Source organism: Candoia aspera, chromosome 5 (genome assembly GCF_035149785.1).
Source record: "Candoia aspera isolate rCanAsp1 chromosome 5, rCanAsp1.hap2, whole genome shotgun sequence".
NCBI classification, from domain to species: Eukaryota; Metazoa; Chordata; class Lepidosauria; order Squamata; family Boidae; genus Candoia; species Candoia aspera.
The window spans coordinates 107,594,571-107,613,663 of record NC_086157.1 but is presented as its reverse complement, the minus strand read 5'-3'; the positions used below and the strand labels follow the sequence as shown (position 1 = coordinate 107,613,663).

General features: G+C 42.2%; 1 protein-coding gene across 4 annotated transcripts in view; it reads right to left on the bottom strand.

Moving 5' to 3' along the window:
• Nucleotides 1–271: 271 nt before the first annotated feature.
• Nucleotides 272–19,093, bottom strand: part of LOC134499265 (N-acetylated-alpha-linked acidic dipeptidase 2-like) — a 169,524-nt gene continuing 150,702 nt past the window's right edge. For all 4 annotated transcript variants that reach the window (XM_063305915.1, XM_063305913.1, XM_063305911.1 and 1 more), the window contains one exon: nucleotides 272–284. The gene's annotated coding sequence lies outside the window, so the exon portion shown is untranslated. The remainder of the gene's footprint in view (nucleotides 285–19,093) is intronic.

Genomic DNA, 19,093 nt, shown 5'->3' with positions numbered 1-19,093 from the left:
TTTCATCCATTGTTCTGCTTCTCTGGACTCTGCTAGGACAGACTTACCTGTATCATTTTCACCTGTATTCATTCATATCTGAAATATCTGCTTGTTCTGGAAATATTAGAGGTATTCTTACAAATACTTAGATATTTTATTATCACTGATGCAATTTATTTATTTCTTTATCAAATTTGTCACCGCCCATCTCCTCCGACCGGAGGGACTCTAGGCAGTTTACAATAGAGAACAATAAATACACAGTAAAATTCTAATAAAATCCCTCTAAAACAATTTCTCAGCTACCCCAAGCTCATAAAATCCAGATGGCTGTGATCTCCTTTAGTCATTATGTCGGAGGGGCACTTCAAGGCACTAGCCAACCCCAAGTATGTCGATTCTCCTCCCTGCCCCAAGCCCAGTGGCAGAGCCAGGTCTTCAACTTCCTCCAGAAGGCCAGGAGCGATGGGGCTAATCTCACCTCTGGGGGCAAGATGTTCCAATGGTCAGGCGCTACTGCAGAGAAGGCCTGCAACCTGGACCCCGCCAGATGGAATTATCGATGGGGTCCGTAGCATGCCCTCTCTTCATGATTGGGTGGGATGGGCTGATGATACAGTGAAGAGGCGATCCTTCAGGTAACCCGCTTCCATGCCATGTAGGGCTTTAAAGGTGATAACCAACACCTTGAATTGGACCCGGAGGCAAACTGGTATCCAATGCAGCTCGCATAGCAAAGGTGTTATGAGCGCCCTTCTAGGGGCGCCAAAAATAGCCCACGCAGCAGCATTCTGAACCAGCTGAAGCTTCCAGATACTCTTCAAGGGTAGCCCCATGTAGAGCGCATTGCAGTAGTCTATATGGGAGGTGACCAGGGCATGAGTGACTGTCCGAAGGGCTTCCCGATCCAGGAAAGGGCGCAACTGGTGCACAACACGAAGCTGTGCAAAAGCCCTTCCAGCCACGGCTGCCACCTGCTCTTCGAGCAGGAGCCGTGAGTCCATGAAGACCCCCAGATTATGCACCAGGTCTGTCTGGGGCAGTGCAACCCCATCCAGAACTAAAGATGACAAAGTCCTGGATACGGAGGAACCCTCAACCCACAGCCACTCCATTTTACCAGGGTTCAGCCGAAGCCTGTTGTTCCCCATCCAGACCCCTAAAGCCCCCAGGCACTGAGAGAGGCCAGTCACAGCATCATTTACCTCACCCAGGATGGAGTTATACAATTGAGTATCATCAACAATGGGAAGGTCATGACAGAGAGGTCAGACTAAATGCGATCCCTGGGGAAGGTAATGGCAACCCACCCCAGTATTCTTGCCGTGAAAACTAAATGGATCAGTACAACCAGAGATATGTCGGTATACCATCGGAAGATGAGACCATCAATCATCAGCATATTGATGATACCTCATCCCGTGGTGACGGATGATCTCGCCTAGAGGTTTCATGTAGATGTTGAATAGGAGAGGAGAGAGAACCGAACCCTGCGGCACGCCACAAAGGAGGGGTCAAGGGTCGGATCTCTCCCCCCCATCACCACTGACTGGGACTGGCCCTGGAGGAAGGAGGTGAACCAGGGCAGAAGTACACTGCCCGCTCCCAACCCCCTGAGATGACCCAAAAGGATACCATGGTCGATGATATCGAAAGCCGCTGAGAAGTCAAGAAGAGTGAGGATGGATGCACGGCCACCATCCCGCTCCCGCCAGAGATCATCCATAAGTGCGACCAATGCCATTTCTGTCCCATATCCTGGCCTGAAATCTGACTGAAAGGGGTCTACATAATCCATTTCCTCCAGAATCCTCTGGAGTTGTAATGCCACCACTTTCTCAACCACTTTCCCCAAAAAGGGGAGGTGGGAGACTGGATGAAAATTATCCAGTACAGTAGGGTCCAGCGATGGTTTCTGGAGGAGGGGTTGTACCAGCACCTCCTTAAAGGCAATGATCTGGATTTAAAAATGCCAGCTATTTCCTCCAAGTTACATCATCATATCACTGCTAGCAACCTTCAAAGATGCATTGCGTGGGTAAAATTTAAAAAATGGGTAAAATTAGGTAAAAAATTGGGCAAAGAAAATCTATAACAGAGGTTCTCAAACTCTGGGACCTCCCTGGGGAGAAAGGGGGTAGGTATCATAATTTTTTTTAAAACCTGATCAGGCTTGCACAGGGAAAGTGGAGTTCTGTCAGAACTCATTGGGTTTTGCTCTATAATGGACAGCTGCAATATTGAAACAACTGAGAATCCCTTGGAGATATAGATTAAAATAAAATCATTGAAAGGTGTTCTGATTTTTTGCCCCAATTAAAGTTTGTTTCATTGAAATTCATTTATCATTTTAATGAGTCATGGCACCATGAGAACCTCTAGTCTACATAGAGGTTACCTGCACCTGATCTGCTGAGACATTTTCAGCTTACCAAATTGCTGTGACACTATCCTAAATTTGAATTTGGACTCACCAAACTGTTTCATGCATGTGCTCACTGAAGTCAATGGGAACCATTCAGTTCATTGATGAATGATTTTTCTAACTCAAGGCTGGACACAAAATTTGTCCATAGTTCACTCATGAAAAAACTACAATTATGAGATGTAATGCATAGTCTAAGCCTTACTCCACATTATTGGCTCACCCCCTAAGCTTTTAAAGTGGAGAAGAAGCAAGAATATTATTTTACTTAACAGAAAATAACATTACTAGGCAGGAGCTGAGAGGAAAAAAAAGCAAGGTTAACTGGGAAATATTACAAAAAGCATTCATTTGTTTTAACAAACTACTACGTTGATTCAACTCTTAAAAAGCAAATCAGGCTGTTGACATAATGGCACCACAATAAACAAAACCACTAAGCCTTTTATTAGCTGAACAGAAAAATTAAAGCTGGTTATAAAAAGTCAAACAGAATGAGTTTATTTAGGACCTGTATGGAAAGTCCATACGAATTCCTAATCCTCTGTCATTTGAAAAACCAAGATTATTTGACTGGTGGCCAACTTCCAGCTGCATCAACAAGATGTGTGAATGCCAAACTACATTCTGATATTTGTACAACTTCTCTGAGAATGCTGTAAATACAGATTGAGTGATCCCATTTTTGGTTGGGGAAATCTGGTACTTAGAATAAGCACTGATTTTCACTTACGGCATAACTCTAGTTTAATTTCTGGAGTTAAAGAAGTCTTTGCAAAAATCAACACCAGCTTGAGCATCTTCATGGTGTTCGAGAGAGAGGAACAGGAGGCTTACCTGTCATCCTCTGCAAAGACTGGAAGCTTAAGAAGTCATCCATTAAAATCTTATCCCCACTGCATACTCCAGGAACCAAAAGAAATATGACATGATTAAAGCTAGGCAATTACATCATTTTCATTGGAAATTTAACTTTTTCGATTTAGCTGTGTCTACGTTCTATCCCATCTTTGTCCAGAAGGAGCATGCATAAGCTGTTACACTCATGTTCATGTGCTCTGGTAATATAGCCATGCGTTTGAGATGGGCAGCTATGTAAATCAAAATAATAAATGAATAAATAAATTTATCTAATTTGTCCCCGCCCATCTCCTCCCGTCAGGGGACTCTGGGCAGTTTAAAACAAACGATTAAAAACAACAACCATAAAATACAATAATAAATAATATAAATAAAGGTAAAAATAAAGAATCCAGGTGGTGAAGAATCTAAAATAGTCCAAGTGTGGGAGGAGTGGTCTATAACAACCATCCCCATGGAGACCTATTCCCCTCTCCAAGCGAGGTGGCAGAACCAGGTCTTCAGACTCCACCGAAAGGCCAGGAGCGATGGGGCCACTCTCACCTCTGGGGGCAGCAAGTTCCACAGGGCGGGAGCTACTGCAGAGAAGGCCCGCCTCCTGGACCCCGCCAGATGGAATTCTCTTACAGACGGGGTCCATAGCATGCCCTCTCTGCACAATCAGGTGGGATGGGTTGATGTAATGGGGAAGAGGCGGTCCCTCAGGTAACCTGGCCCCGTGCCATGTAGGGCTTTAAAGGTAATAACCAACACCTAAATATTGATAAATATGTGAATTTATTTACAAATGTGTCCTAGCAGGCACCCTTTTTTTGCAATACATTTTCCACAGTAAAATGCTATTTTTTCTTTGTATGAATTATTATTTAAAATGATTTGAATATATTATTTAAAATATTGTTATCTTGCTTTTCTTCTTAAAAAAATGTTACAAGAACTTTTGCATATATTTTTCTCAGAGCACTGTGCAAAGTTCTGAAAGGGTATTTTGCTCTAAAAGAGTCTCTATGATTCACTCTTCTGAAGGGGCTCCATGAAGCAATGCCACCCTTTCACCTCTAAATTCAAAGCAGCCACATCGCTTCCTGTGGATTATTCTCCCTCTGGAGACCTCCAGCATCTTCTACAGTCATCTGACCACTGTTGTACCAAATTAAGAGCAATGAGAACAGGCTTTATATCACTTAAGTGATAGCTGTTGGAGCTTGTGCAGAGTGCTGGAAAGCATTTGGCCCAAGAGATCAGAAAGAAGACACCAGGCATTTCAACAAAAATAATTGTATTCAAACAAAGCATAGAACATAAACAGTTTCCTCATCGAGAGCCTGGATGGGCAAAGTCCTTAAATACAAAAAAGCATATTTGCAAGTACACACACAAGCCCAAGCGTGCTGAGCAGAAGGGTTGAAGAGAGGCTGCAACCAGGAGAAGCAAGGAGCTGGCTCTGGCAGAGCTGGCTTATTTAAATGCAAATCAAGCAAGGAAGTGGAGGACAGGTTTCAAACTACAGTTTTCCCATATAAGGTCATGCAACACTTAACCTCTGTGACCCCTGGCCACATTTTAACCTGAGAACAATGAAGCCTGACCTTCTGACTCTGCCAAACACTTAAGAAAATGATTTGTTATCATGGATACATGGCGTCTCTGTGACTTGGTCCTTGCACAACAACAAAATACCAACAATAGCTAGGTCATGCTATGAGGATGATAATCCCCTAATGGAGAAATGATACACATGTTGCTTCTGAGGCTTTCACTGGCAACTCAAAAGACCAGGAGAGCCTTCAGCTAGCTCCTGGAAGCAGTACAAGGAGCATCTGAGCATACACTGGAACTATCAGAGAATACTTTAGGAGATGCAGGATGCCTCATTAAGTAGAATTATTTCATATTATCACCTTAATGAGGAGCTAACCCACCTTACAGAAGTCTGTTTTCTCTAATTATATACAAAAGACATCACAAAATGTTCTGAAAAAAATGTTACATTTGTGTCCTTGATGTTCTCTGAGCTTGACTGTTTTCTTGCAGATGTCTCATTACCCGACTTGGTGACATCTTCAATGCTAGAAAGGAGTGGTGTTTGCTTTTTCCTAGTCAGGAGGATATTACCTAGTCAGGTAATGAAACATCTGCAAGAAAACAACAAGGCTCAGAGAACACCAAGGACTCCACAGTTCATCCCTGAGTTACGCATATTCTCTTCTAATGTTACATTTCTAATCCCTCCATACACATGGTCCATGCAAGGAGGACTTAGTATACCCACCTTCGTTTCCTCTATGAAAATTACATTGCTACCTTAGACCAAACTCAGAGTAATATTGGTGGGCAAGTATTTCATTTTATATCTCTTCTCCTTTGATGTATACATATACATTTGATGTATACATATTGGGTCAATAACCAAAGCATGAAGAAGAGGGATACTTCTGGGAGTCCTTGGTGCTCTCTGAGCCTTGTTGTTTGCTTGCAGACATCTCATTGCCAGACTAGGCAACATCTTCAGTGCAACAAGTGCTTTTCGCTCATTTTTTTACCGGACTTGGTGACATCTTCGGTGCTAGAAGGGAGTGGTACTGCTTTTTCCTTCTAGCCTTGAAGATATTACCTACAGTAGTCTGGCAATGAAACATCTGCAAGAAAACGACAAGGCTCAGAGAGCATCAAGGACTCCACAGTTTAACCACGAGCTACAAATATTTGCTTCGATTGATACTTGTCTATCCCAAGGGATACGCAATTTGTTGTTGTTCTTCTTCTTCTTGTTAATCTGCTCCAACCATTAAAAGTGTCTCGTTATTCATTCCCTTTTTAATTGATTCAGCATTATTTGTTTGTGTTACTCCTATTGGTTTTTGCGTTTCTCACTGAATAATGAAACTACAATTATCCAATGTTGTTACTGAATCATCACAAGATGATTGATTGATTGATTAATTAAATTTATATCACCGCCCATCTCCCCCAATGGGGGACTCTGGGCGGTTTACAATAAATAGCATTAAAACATAGCCAGGTAAAAATTACATTAAAATATACATAAAAGCAAACATGAAATCCAAGTGGAGATGGATCACTAAGGGGTGCTATAGCGCCAGCCACCCCCAGGTGGAGCTATCTCTCTCCCCCTCCCAAGGGGCAGAACCAGGTCTTAAGTTTCTTCCGGAAGTCCGAGAGTGAGGAAATCTGTCTCAACTCCGGGGGCAAGATGTTCCAAAGGGCGGGTGCCGCTGCAGAGAAGGCTCGCCTCCTGGACCCCGCTAGATGAAATTCCTTTACTGATGGGGTCTATAGCATGCCCTCCCTGCCTACTGGGTGGGATGGGTCGATGTTATGGGAACGAGATGGTCCCTCAGGTAATCTGGTCCCATGCCATGTAGGGCTTTAAAGGAGATAACCAACACCTTGGATTGGACCCGGAAGCAAACTGGTACCCAATGCAGCTCGCGTAACAGTGGTGTCACATGGGCTGATTTTACAGCCCCAATAACTGTCCGCACAACCTCATTCTGGACCATCTGAAGCTTCCGAATACTTTTCAAGGGTAGCCCCATGTAGAACGCATTGCAGTAGTCTATATGGGAGATGACAAGGGCATGAGTGACTGTTCAGAGGGCATCTCGGTCCAGGAATGGGCGTAGCTGGCACACCACCCAAAGATGTGCAAAGGCCCTCCTGGCCGTGACTGCCACCTGCTCTTCGAGCAGGAGTTGCGAGTCCAGGAGGACCCCCAGGTTCCGCACTGGCTCCGAACAGGGAAGTGCCACCCCATCCAGAACCAAAGAAGACAACTTCCTGGAACCCACAGGGCCATCAATCCACAGCCACTCTGTCTTACCAGGGTTCAGTTGAAGCCTGTTGTTCCCCATCCAGGCCTCCACAGCCCCCAGGCACCTGGAAAGGGTGGAGACCACATCACTTACTTCACCCAGGATGGAGATACATAACTGGGTATCATCGGCATACTGATGATACCTCATCCCGTGGTGACGGATGATCTCACCCAGCGGTTTCATGCAGGTGTTAAATAGGAGAGGAGAGAGTACCGAACCCTGTGGCACCCCACAATGGAGGGGTCGAGGGCCGGATCTCTCCTCTCCTATCACCACCAATTGGGAATGGCCCTGGAGGGAGGAGGTGAACCTGCGCAAAACTAAGCCGCCCACCCCCAACCCCCTGAGCTGCCCCAGAAGGATACCATGGTCAATGGTATCGAAAGCCTCTGAGAGGTCCAAGAGAGCCAGGAGGGATGCATTCCCTCCATCCCACTCCTGCCAGAGATCATCCATAAGTGCAACCAATGCAGTCTCCATCCCATATCCTGGCCTGAAACCTGACTGAAAGGGGTCCAGATAATCCATTTCCTCCAGAATTCTCTGGAGCTGCAACGCAACCACTTTCTCAACCACCTTGGGAGACAGGGCAAAAATTGCCCAGTATAGTAGGGTCCAAGGATGGCTTCTTGAGGAGGGGGTGTACCAGCGCCTCCTTAAAGGCAGCCGGAAACACCCCCTCCTCAAGGATGCATTAACCATCGCCTGGACCCAACCACAAGTCGCCTCCCGGGATGATTTTATCAGCCAGGAAGGGCATGGGTCAAGCTGACATGTGGTTGCATTCACAGTCCGGAGAATCTGTCCACTTCCTCAGCCCAACAGGATCAAACTGTTCAAATGATTCCCTTCCCTTTGCAAGGCTCTGTCCCTAATAACCAAAGGGTTATTATAATATAATAACATATTTTAGATTCTTACAAAGACTCCTCTTCTCCCAGTGTTCTTTTTTTTTAACTTCCACCCATTTTTTTACAGTTTTGTTATATATCACTTCTTTTCACTTATTGTTGTTCCATTATTGTTCTCAGAGATTTTTTATTGGAAGGAGGATATAAGTATTTTTAGTGCCTAAGACTGAATTGCAACAGAAACCTTTGCTAGTCTTCTGCTGTCAATCACAAATGTCTTCAGGCAGAATGGTATGAAATTGTTAAACGCCACCCCATTCCTTCAAGGCATAGAGCCAACCCAGCTACAGATGAGGGCGAGATAAACGTGCTTCCTTCATTATGGAGCTGTTGCTGTTGGTAGTGATAATGATGAGGTAAGGGTGGGTGTGTGCATTAACAAAACACCTCCCTTGTTGCTGCTCTGCCTTTCATTTGTGCTGCTAAATCAGACTTGCATTTGCTGGCTCCGTTTCTTTTTTTGCATCAGTTTTCCCTTCTGTCAACCCCATATAGCTGTTCAAAATACATACTTTAATTTAAAACTTCCCAAGTATAACCCTGATGTATGCAATTTTAATACATAAAAGTCTTATTGTAATCCCAGGAATTGATAGAAATGTTTACTAGGGCATGGACTACATTTGTGAACCATTCATATTTCACAGTCTGACACCTTGAATTACCATCAAGCCCCGTTTCAATGTAATGCATTTCCCAAGCTGCCCCTTGCTATTTACACATACCAAACCACAACTACATGGCTCCACACTCTTGATTTAGGGGATTGCACTGTTCCTTTGTGGAAATTTCTTTCCTGGGGGGCACCAGGTAAAGACTGTTATAGTCTGTCTGTCTGTCTGTCTGTCTGTCTTTCTCTCTTGTCAATTTGGAAGGAAGGAAGGAAGGAAGGAAGGAAGGAAGGAAGGAAGGAAGGAAGGAAGGAAGGAAGGAAGGAAGGAAGGAAGGAAATATGGTCTTACATATGGCTATATTACATATTTTACTAATTTTAAATATACTATTAATCCTTGACAACATGAAATAACCATCAACAGTCTTTCCATTTCATTAATAGAGTGCCGCTTCATAAATGGAAAGTGAGCACATTTCTATAATCCAAGTTTCTAAGTGTATTCCTAGGTGCAAAGATTACTGCAGATGCTGACTGCAGTCAGGAAATCAGAAGATGCTTAATCCTTGGGAGAAGAGCAATGACAAATCTCGATAAAATAGTTAAGAGCAGAGACATCACACTGACAACAAAGGCCCGCATAGTTAAAGCAATGGTGTTCCCTGTAGTAACATATGGCTGTGAGAGCTGGACCATAAGGAAGGCTGAGAGAAGGAAGATCGATGCTTTTGAACTGTGGTGTTGGAGGAAAATTCTGAGAGTGCCTTGGACTGCAAGAAGATCAAACCAGTCCATCCTCCAGGAAATCAAGCCAGACTGCTCACTTGAGGGAATGATATTAAAGGCAAAACTGAAATACTTTGGCCACATCATGAGAAGACAGGACACCCTGGAGAAGATGCTGATGCTAGGGAGAGTGGAGGGCAAAAGGAAGAGGGGCCGACCAAGGGCAAGATGGATGGATGATATTCTAGAGGTGACGGACTCGTCCCTGGGGGAGCTGGGGGTGTTGACGACCGACAGGAAGCTCTGGCGTGGGCTGGTCCATGAAGTCACGAAGAGTCGGAAGCGACTAAACGAATAAACAACAAACAAAGTGTGGAATAATTGTTTTCTTTCAAATGTTGAATCTCCTTCTTACAGTTATTTCAGGATAAATTTGTAATTCTTCATATAATGGTAAATGTCAATTTTGGGGCACATAATTCAAGAGTGCATTCCACCTCTTTAAATAATGAGGATCTCTGTAACATATTTGTGAATATCAACCCAGAATGGAATATTAATTGAACAGGCCCCTATCATCTGACTAAATGCTCCCTCATCCATATTACACTTCCAACATAATGGAGATGGTAACCAGCCTCTTTTTAGTGTACCCTAAGGAATCTGATAAGCATGGCAAAAGAAGTCTTTCTGAATTAGTGTCACTTTAAGGAAATATAGGACAGAAATCAGTCCGCTAAGATGTTCGTGCTTCTCACTAATTTCTCCCCTCAAGGCCTGAAATTATACATAGTTCATCAGCACTTTTTTCTGGCTACCAAAATGTTGATTTCCCTTATAAATTCTTTAAGAAGCTGAGAGCTTGACATTGGCTTGACATCTCAAGTTAGCTTTTTTTATTGAAACAAACTACTGTACAAGGCTGGGAATATGGTATACTTAGACTTGTTGAAATCATTCGCTGAGGAATGCTGTTCACAAGAGAGGTGCCCCTCTAGGTCAACTCCTTGAGGCTGTAATGCAGCCATTTTGGTTTGAAGCTTCAGGGTGGCTGCCATGCTTTATCAGCTTTCCCATGAGGGCCTCAAACCAGCTGCCCCAGACTTTTGTCTGGCCAAGGTTATTTCAGGGCTTCAAGGAGCACATGCAGAAGAGCACTTTGTCCTCAAACAATGTGCTTGTCAAATGATTTGCACAGGCATAGTACTCTTACTGGATTCCTTTATTCTTCCCTTGGTCTTCTGAAATTGCTCATGTGAGGATATTGTGAGAGGCTGTGTCATATATGTATATAAAGACAGGGCAATTCATCACTTGACTCAAGAGACCCCCAAAACCATAAGAGAGAGAAAACAATGTTCTCATTATTCTTCAGAAAGTAATAGTAAAATGTATATGACTACATAATCTGATTCCTTTGCAGGTGAAATAAAGGAAGTTTCTTAAGTCATGAGAGACCGCTTGTTCATCTAGCTCAACAAGAGTCTATAGTGGCCTTCACCAGCCTGGTGCCCTCCAAATAGATTGCAATTACAACTCTCATAATTCCTGACCAACATGGAAAATGGGCCAACATGTATACAAAATGCTAGATTGGAAAATCTAGTGTCCTTCCCAGCACAACGTGGAGGTACCACGGACTGAATTTGAAACCTTGTGTGTGCACAACATATCCTTAGAGCTCTGGTCCTTTCCAGCTTCCCCACTTTGGTTCAAGTTGTTATAAAATTGATGCAGCCTATTAATAAGTGCTTCATAGAGCCTGATGAAGACACAGGCAGAGAAATATGTGAAATGTTCACTGTAATGATATAATCTGGCCATCGGCTTCAAAAGTCAAGATCTCCAAGCCTTTGTTTTTTTCTGGAGAAAAAAGAAACTGTCTTTAAAATCAGGCTCTTCCATGGGAGAATAGCTCAATTCAACATCAGCTGATCCCTATAGGTTTGTTCTTATTAGATTCTCAGGTTTTGTTTTGTTTTTTAATCGGTTCATTTGTGCCCAATTCTCAGAGGCTGCCTGGACAAGTCCCTGCAGTTTCTTGGCAAGGTTTTTTGGAAGTGGTTTGCCATTGCCTCCTTCCTGGGGCTGAGAGAGAGTGACTGCCCCAAGGTCACTCAGCTGGTTTCATGACTAAGGCAGGACTAGAACTCATGGTCTCCCGGTTTCTAGCTGATGCCTTAACCACTAAACCAAACTGGCTGTCATACTCTCAGAATGTTATTTAAGCCCTCTTCCTCGATGTGATTGTTTCATCCTTGTGGTTTTCTGTCTGTTCCTTCTCCCTTCTACTACCAGTCCAACTGTGGCAACCAATATAGAACTATCAAGTCATAATGGAAAATATAATGAGTATTATAGTATTATAATCACTCTGCCTGGATTCTAGGTAGCAGCCAGAAGTGATCCAGAAAACAAAGTTTTCTTCATATTGGTGAGATCCTGCTCTGCTAGCACAGAACTCATATATAATCCTGGATGCTTTTCAACATTGTCCTCAATGTGATCTAAAACAGTTTGTGGCTTTTTCATTCCTTTTAAGTCTATAACCTCAACTGGAAGACTACAGTATAGATCAAGATCAGGGAAACTTTCTAATGATCCATAATCATTTCCAATATTCGGTCATTTGAGCTTGCCATGTAATTACGTAGTGGTTATAATTCCTTGCATGTGGATGTGTTTTTAATCTTTAGAGAAACGTAAGAAAGTTAGGGATGCAGACTCTGCAAGTTTCAAAGAACATGCTGAATTCCTTTGAGAGGCAGGTAGATAAACATAAGATTAATGATATAAAATCATTTACAGGGGGAAGCAGGTAGAAAGCAACACTGCCGTTTGACTCAGAAAAGCCAGCGTTCCCTCATTTCTTTGTTAAACGATGGGAAATTTCAGTATTTCCTTTAAAAATAAATAAATAAGTCAACCGGGAACTGATTCTTTTCTTCCTGCAGCCCTTTGCTCTTGAAGGTTCATATTTTTTATTAACACTGCAAGAGGGGAATAGACATTTACAACTCCTTGGAGCTCTTGTTAGTTTTGATGGCTGTTTTGCTACCCTCTGAACCCTAGGCGACGTATCTTAAACAGCTGCTGGGGAAAAATGCTAGAAGGAGAGTCACCACCCTGCTGTCTATTCTTGTGAGCTTCCGAAATGCCTCCAGTTGGTTCCTGTGTGACACTGTGCTAAATTAGACTGATCCAGCAGGACTCTGCTTATGTTCAAAAGCAGAAACTATTTCTTCCTACTGAGGTTTGTTTTTATTCTACTAAGAAAATTACCATATTTGATCTGTAGCTTCACATAAAAGGGGAACTGTTTGTGCTTCCATTTCTCTCTCTCTCTCTTTTTTTGAAGTACAGATTAAGATTCATGACCAGTATTGGTATACACTTAGATAAGCAGGAACTTTGTTCTTCTGATCTCAATTGCATCTTCTGCTCACCAGGGACAATGAAGGCCAGCACAGAACTCAAATGAAGAGATGACTGGTAGAATTAATATAATACACAAGCTCCAGACTTACCTCTCCCCACCCCTAGTTTTATCCAGAACATGCAGCTGTAGCATAAGGCAGAACCTCTTAAAACAGTGTTTCTCAACCTTGGCAACTGTGAGATGTGTGGACTTCAACTCCCAGAATTCTCCAGACAGCAAAGTTGGCTGTGGAATTCTGGGAGTTGAAGTCCACACATCTTACAGTTGCCAAGGCTGAGAAAAACTGTCTTAAAATAAGAATCCCTCCATGTTCTGTATTTATGGGTAAGGATGAATGATAGGGTTTTCCTTGGCCTGTTGGTTGTTTATGGGCTGCAAAAAAATCTGGGTTACAAGAATGTGGGTGATTTTTACTTACCATTATTAGGAACACGTTTGTCCCCCCTCCCCCCCATTTCCTTTCCTCCATAGCTCTATTAGGTGGCAACACTCACCTATTTAGATGGGAGCTCATCAAAAAATGCAAGAACTACAGGATAGAATGGGAAGTCAAGGAAAGAAAGAAAGCAGAAAAACCTGGTCCAGCAAGATGGGCTTGCTTTGGGCTCCATTGGCTAAGGAGTGCAGATTGGCAGGGCCCAGGAGTCATGCCTTTTCTACCTTAATGCCCGCCCTATGGAACATTCTCCCTCCAGAGCAGTGTTTCTCAACCTTAGCAACTTTAAGATGTGTGGACTTCAGCTCCCAGAATTCCCTAGTGTTCTGGGAGCTGAAGTCCTCGCATCTTAAAGTTTCTAAGGATGAGAAACACTGCTCCAGAGGTTAGGATGGCCCCAACCCTACTGGCCTTTCATAAGGCACTAAAGCCCTGGTTCTGTGCCCAGGCCTGGAGCCCAGAGTGTGTGAAAGCACCCATCTCCTGGCCTTATTGGTGCTTTGACTGTGTTGTTTTTCTCAGCTGCTATGGATTTTAATTTCTGTGTCCATAATTGTTTTTATTCTGTTTGTTGTTCCCCTCTCAGAGTCACTTGCTGGGATGGACGGCTTTACAAACTGATTAAATGAATTAAATAAAGGAAATGGCATTCATGCTAATGCCAACCTACATGGAAATGACCGTGAAATCTCTAGGAGTTCAGCTCAAATTAAGACTTCACATTCACTTTTTCCTCTAAGTGCTTCAGTCAGCATTCTCTTCTTCCAATTCCAATTCTTTCACACAACAGCAGCCCTCAAATATAGATTAGACTTAAAGTTATTGATCTAACAACATCTAGCAAGTTTTCATGGCTTAGAGTAGACAATAAAAGCTTATTTAAACCTGTGTCCAATGCAGGACCAGCTAGAAGAATTATCTACCTCTGGCATAAAAGGCTCATTCCTGTAATTGTGTGTATGTGTGCCCCCAGACCATCATGTAAGATCATGTAATGGCAAACAAGTTGAAAAAGATTATTTCACCTCTGCTCTGGTAAAACGATCAGCCTAAGGTGATTTAGCTGCATGCAGACCCAGTTTCTCCCATATTCTCTCCTGAACTGCACAGTTTGTATCAAACATTTTCACAGAGGATCCCCTGTAGAGCATAGGACCCTTTCCTATCCTCTACAGGGAACAATCTAAATGGATCATCTTCTTGTACCAGTACTTATCCATCCTGGCCATCTTAACTCCCATGGAGATACATCCCTAATTGAATCTGAAAGACTGGTAGAAAAGTATTTTCCCATAGCAATCCACGCTGATTATCTCACTCACATCTGATAGGACATCCACAGAGATACTCTGAACAATTCTTTAAATACATAATGTGGAAAAACAACCTTTTTTTAAAAAAATCCATTAATCAAATGGATTTTGTGGCTCAACTGAGAGAACATGAGAAGTTCTTGGTGGAAGGAAATAGATGTTCTGAGATCTGCATTCACAGCTTCAGTTTACCCAGCAGCTAATTGATCTATTTTCCCCCTGAAGAACAATAATTTCCTGCAGACTGATCATTCAGAATGGATAAATGGGTGTCCTGTGCTAAGAAGTGAATTGCTTGATGATCAATTCTTCACTTCATCAAAGTAACAGTTTGGATTTTTCAGTTGCAGATTTGCATTGTTGTTTTTTCTTCCTCCCTCTGCAAGCTCCTTCTTCTGTTCAGGATTATAAATAAAGCAATGGACAGAATTAATTAACAGCTTTCTGCTGAAAGCTGTTTTTCACATCCAAAGAGGAAAGAGTTATATGAGGAATTTGAGGGACCCTACATATTAGCACAGAGCCAGTTTGGTGTAATGATTAGAAGTGCTGGATTAGAAGCCAGGAGACCAAGATCAAGTCCTTCCTTAGGCATGATGGAAACCAGCTAGGTGACTTTGGGCTGATTGCCCTCTCTTCACCCTAGAAAGATCTTACTGGCAAAGCACTTCTGAAAATGTTGCTAAGAAAATTGCAAGGACTTGTTCCTTCAGCCATCAGGAGTCAGGTTTGACTTGATGGACCATAAAACAAACAGCAAAAGCTTTAGCAGGTTGCAGCACCTGGCTGACCATCTCTGGGTTTTGAAGCTAAGTAGGTTCAGATTAATTCTGGTTAGTACTTGGAGACTACCAGGGAATCCCAGGGCTGTAGGAAATCAAAACACATTTCAGAAGGTAATGATAATATTGTTTCCAAAAACCCTACATGGACATGACTCCAAAGCCATCAGAAATTGAGCTTGAATTGAACCTGAGGGACAGGGAGACTTGGTTTTATATATATCATAACTCCAACCCTGTTGGTGAAAAGAAGAATCAGGTGCATATAAATTTAATAAATTGCTATTATTATTATGAATCTGAACATGAAAGAATCCTTGGCTGGCTGTACAAGGCAATGTCTTTGATCTGATGCAGCCAGGGTCTAGCTCAGTGTTTCTCAACCTCAGCAAGTTTAAGAAGTGTGGACTTCAGCTCCCAAAATTCCCCAGCCAGTATGGGACTTGCTGAGGTTGAGAAACACTGGTCTACCTACTAGAGTCTGTGCATGCTCTGAAAATGATTCAGGAGACATGCTTTGGACCCTGCATGTATTTATTATTACAAATTTATTAAAGGAGACTGACCTTGTTCAGCGTTCCACATCAGCCTCAAAAGAAAGCTCCTGCTACTTTAAGAGTCAGGATTCCTTAAAGTAGTGCCACCTGAAAAAAGTTGGCTGCATTCATAAACAGCACAGCAGTGTTGTGCTTACCTGAGATCTGAAGCATTTCTTCTGAATCATTTGCAGAGTGTCCACAGCTGTACTATTCATATTTTTGTGAAAGGTGAAAGGTCCCCTGTGCAAGCACCGAGTCATGTCTGACCCTTTGGGGGGACGCCGCTTTTGCCACGTTTTCTTGGCAGACTAGAGCGGGGTGGCTTGCCATTGCCTTCCCCAGTCGTCACCTTCCCCAGTGAGCTGGGTACTTATTTTACCGACCTTGGAAGGATGGAAGGCTGAGTCGACCTGAGCCGGCTACCTGAGAATCCAGCTTCTGCTGGGCTCAAACTTGGGTCGTGGGGAGAGTTTCAGTTGCAATACTGCCACCTACCACTCTGCGCCATACAAGGCTCACTTATATTTTTACTTTATGGCAGTTGGTGGAGCTTTGTATTCAACATTTCCAATATAGTTTTTAATCCAAGTAACTCAATATATATAATGCTGTACACAACATTTTAAAAGGCAACTACTTCGTGCTTTTGGATGTACACATTTCCCAAAGATATACCTTTGCATGAACATTTGAACCACTTAAAATGGATGCTTGTGAATTATGATATTAGCGATGTCCATCTGGTAGCCCACAGTTTCGTTCTAAAATATATCAGTGGCAAATTTCTTTTACAGTTGGGAAAATCCTCTACTTCATTCCATCATTCATCTTTAGCAAAGTAGATGCATGCAAGTAGTACCAAGTCCATTAAGAATATCTCATGTCAAAGGCTTATGATCAAAAAGGACAGGTAAAGCTTATAAAGGAAATTACACGCTCCAATAGAAACCAGGCATTTCTGAGTTCTTTTCTGTCGGTATGTTGAAAGAAAAGAGAAGAAAAAAGGAAAAAACTCTATTCCTGTAGGAAGCAGACTAAAGGGTAGTGGTGGCTAAGAGAAACAGTCTTCCATTTAAGGGAAGGCAGAGCAGAAATGAAGGGAAAGATGACCTCTAGCTTGGCATTTAATTCCTGTATCAGTTATTATTTAGTTGATTGCAGATCTCTTAAGTATGTTGCTACCACTTATGATTTATTTCAGTTGTAAGCCATAATTAAGTCCATTTGGATTTGGCAGCATATAATTTAATAAATAAAATCAACTAAAAGTAACCCATGATCAATGGGACAAAGGATACAAAGAGATAATGTTTCAGTTCTCCAACATTTACATACAGTACCTACTGTAGGAGTATTTCTGTAGGTATATTCCCCATTTATGCTTTGCTGAATTTTGCAAAATGAAAGTTAATCTTTCATATATGCCAAAAATCTTCAGTGCTTTCTCTTCTTAAGGAAACTAAGTTGCAATTCTGTCCTTGAAACTTCTTTTCACTCACTGAAGTAGAGAAGAGAGGCAACCATACTTGGCATTTACAACTTTGTAAATGGATCACGAGGATCATTATATTAGGAGCACAGTATTTCATGAACTCATGAGTGAGATTTTAAAAAATTGAATCAGCTAAAGATGCACTTAATCAAGCAAGCAAAGGAAATGTCCATAAGGGTGTGTCTGTGTGTACAAAAATTGCAGGTGACAAGTACAATATTAAATAAGACAGTTCCTTCTCCTCTCATGCTGGTGGGAAATATCTCATTGAAGAGCCTGCCTACTGTGGCACATGGAGACATTACTGAAAAATGAGAAAAGTTATGTCAGTGATCAACAATTTGATGGCACTTCATAAAGCATACATAAACAGAATCCTACTAGAAAGGTGACCCACTTAACTGCTCAGCATATGACTATATGGAATATTATATATCTATATTGTATGGATATTTTACTAGGAGAGCAGGCAATGCAGTGCCTATAATCACTTCCCTTGGCACCCATCATGTTCCCTGACCCACCTAATGTTAATTTCTTTAAATATTATTTTAATTAAAAATATTAAATGGGAAGTTGGCATGCTGCAGAGCAAAGCACAAGCCTCTAGATTGCCTTCGCTTTCAATAATGCATTTCAGTTCCATATTGGCCACAAAGATATTCCTTTAAAAAATGGTGTATGACCACAACTTCATGCTGAACTACAGTTTCCAACTGTTTCAGCCAAGATGGCCAAGGCTGTGAAATATTAGGCACTGATTGTTGGCTCTGTTTGGGAAAGATGGGGACAGAAAGGGATCTTTCCCAATCCTACATAAAGGACAGTCTCATCCCCTATTTCCTGAGACACACATCAATCTTGGATCTAAAAGCATGGGATTATCAGCTTTTTGAGGTAGATCAGGACAAGAAACAAGCACCATAGGGATTCCAGGGATATTGTGTTATTGTGTAGGGTGTAATGACAGAATCCTGAAATCCTGTCCAAGTTTGTCCCATCTTATGTTAAACAAAATCAATGTGGGGTTATTTTGAGTTTCTTTCTCATACTTCCTTCTAACTCTGGACTAGATAATCTTTTGTCCAAATACCTCCATTAGTTTGCTCCTTCCTTCTCCCCTTAATGGCTTTTTCATACATCCCCCAGGTCAGCTCTAAATTCCTTTAGAGATTGATTTATTCCCTCTCAAAGTTTTTTTTTCCATAAATATTTTGACTATTTTCAAAAACTCCAGGTTATCAATGAAACCACACAATCACAGGATTAGAAGGCGCTTCTTGCATGAATCCAAATGAAAACATCCAACCCAGAGATGGTGGCCCAGCCTCTGCCTGAACACATGTAGTGAAGGACATTGAAATTAGGAAGTTCAACAACATGACATTTCAATTGAACTTTCTTTTTCTTTGAAAGGATATTTTGGCCATGTGACACTAGCAGATGATGGACTAGAAAAAAGAAGAGTATGATTGGCAAACTGAGGGAAGGGAAAGGAGAAGAAGGAGAAGGAGAAGAGATAGGTGCATAAGATCAGAGAGATTACAGGATTGTCTTTGGAAGAACTTAGGAAATAGCTCTTGATAAGGAAATACGTCAAGATGATGAGCTTTGTTCCATATAGTTCCAGAAGTCAATCCCCACTTGATGGCACCCGATTACTAGCTGTAGCCTAAGTCAAAATATGCTTTACTTGTAGGCCCTGAGGACTCATCTGTGTGACAAAAGGGAAATG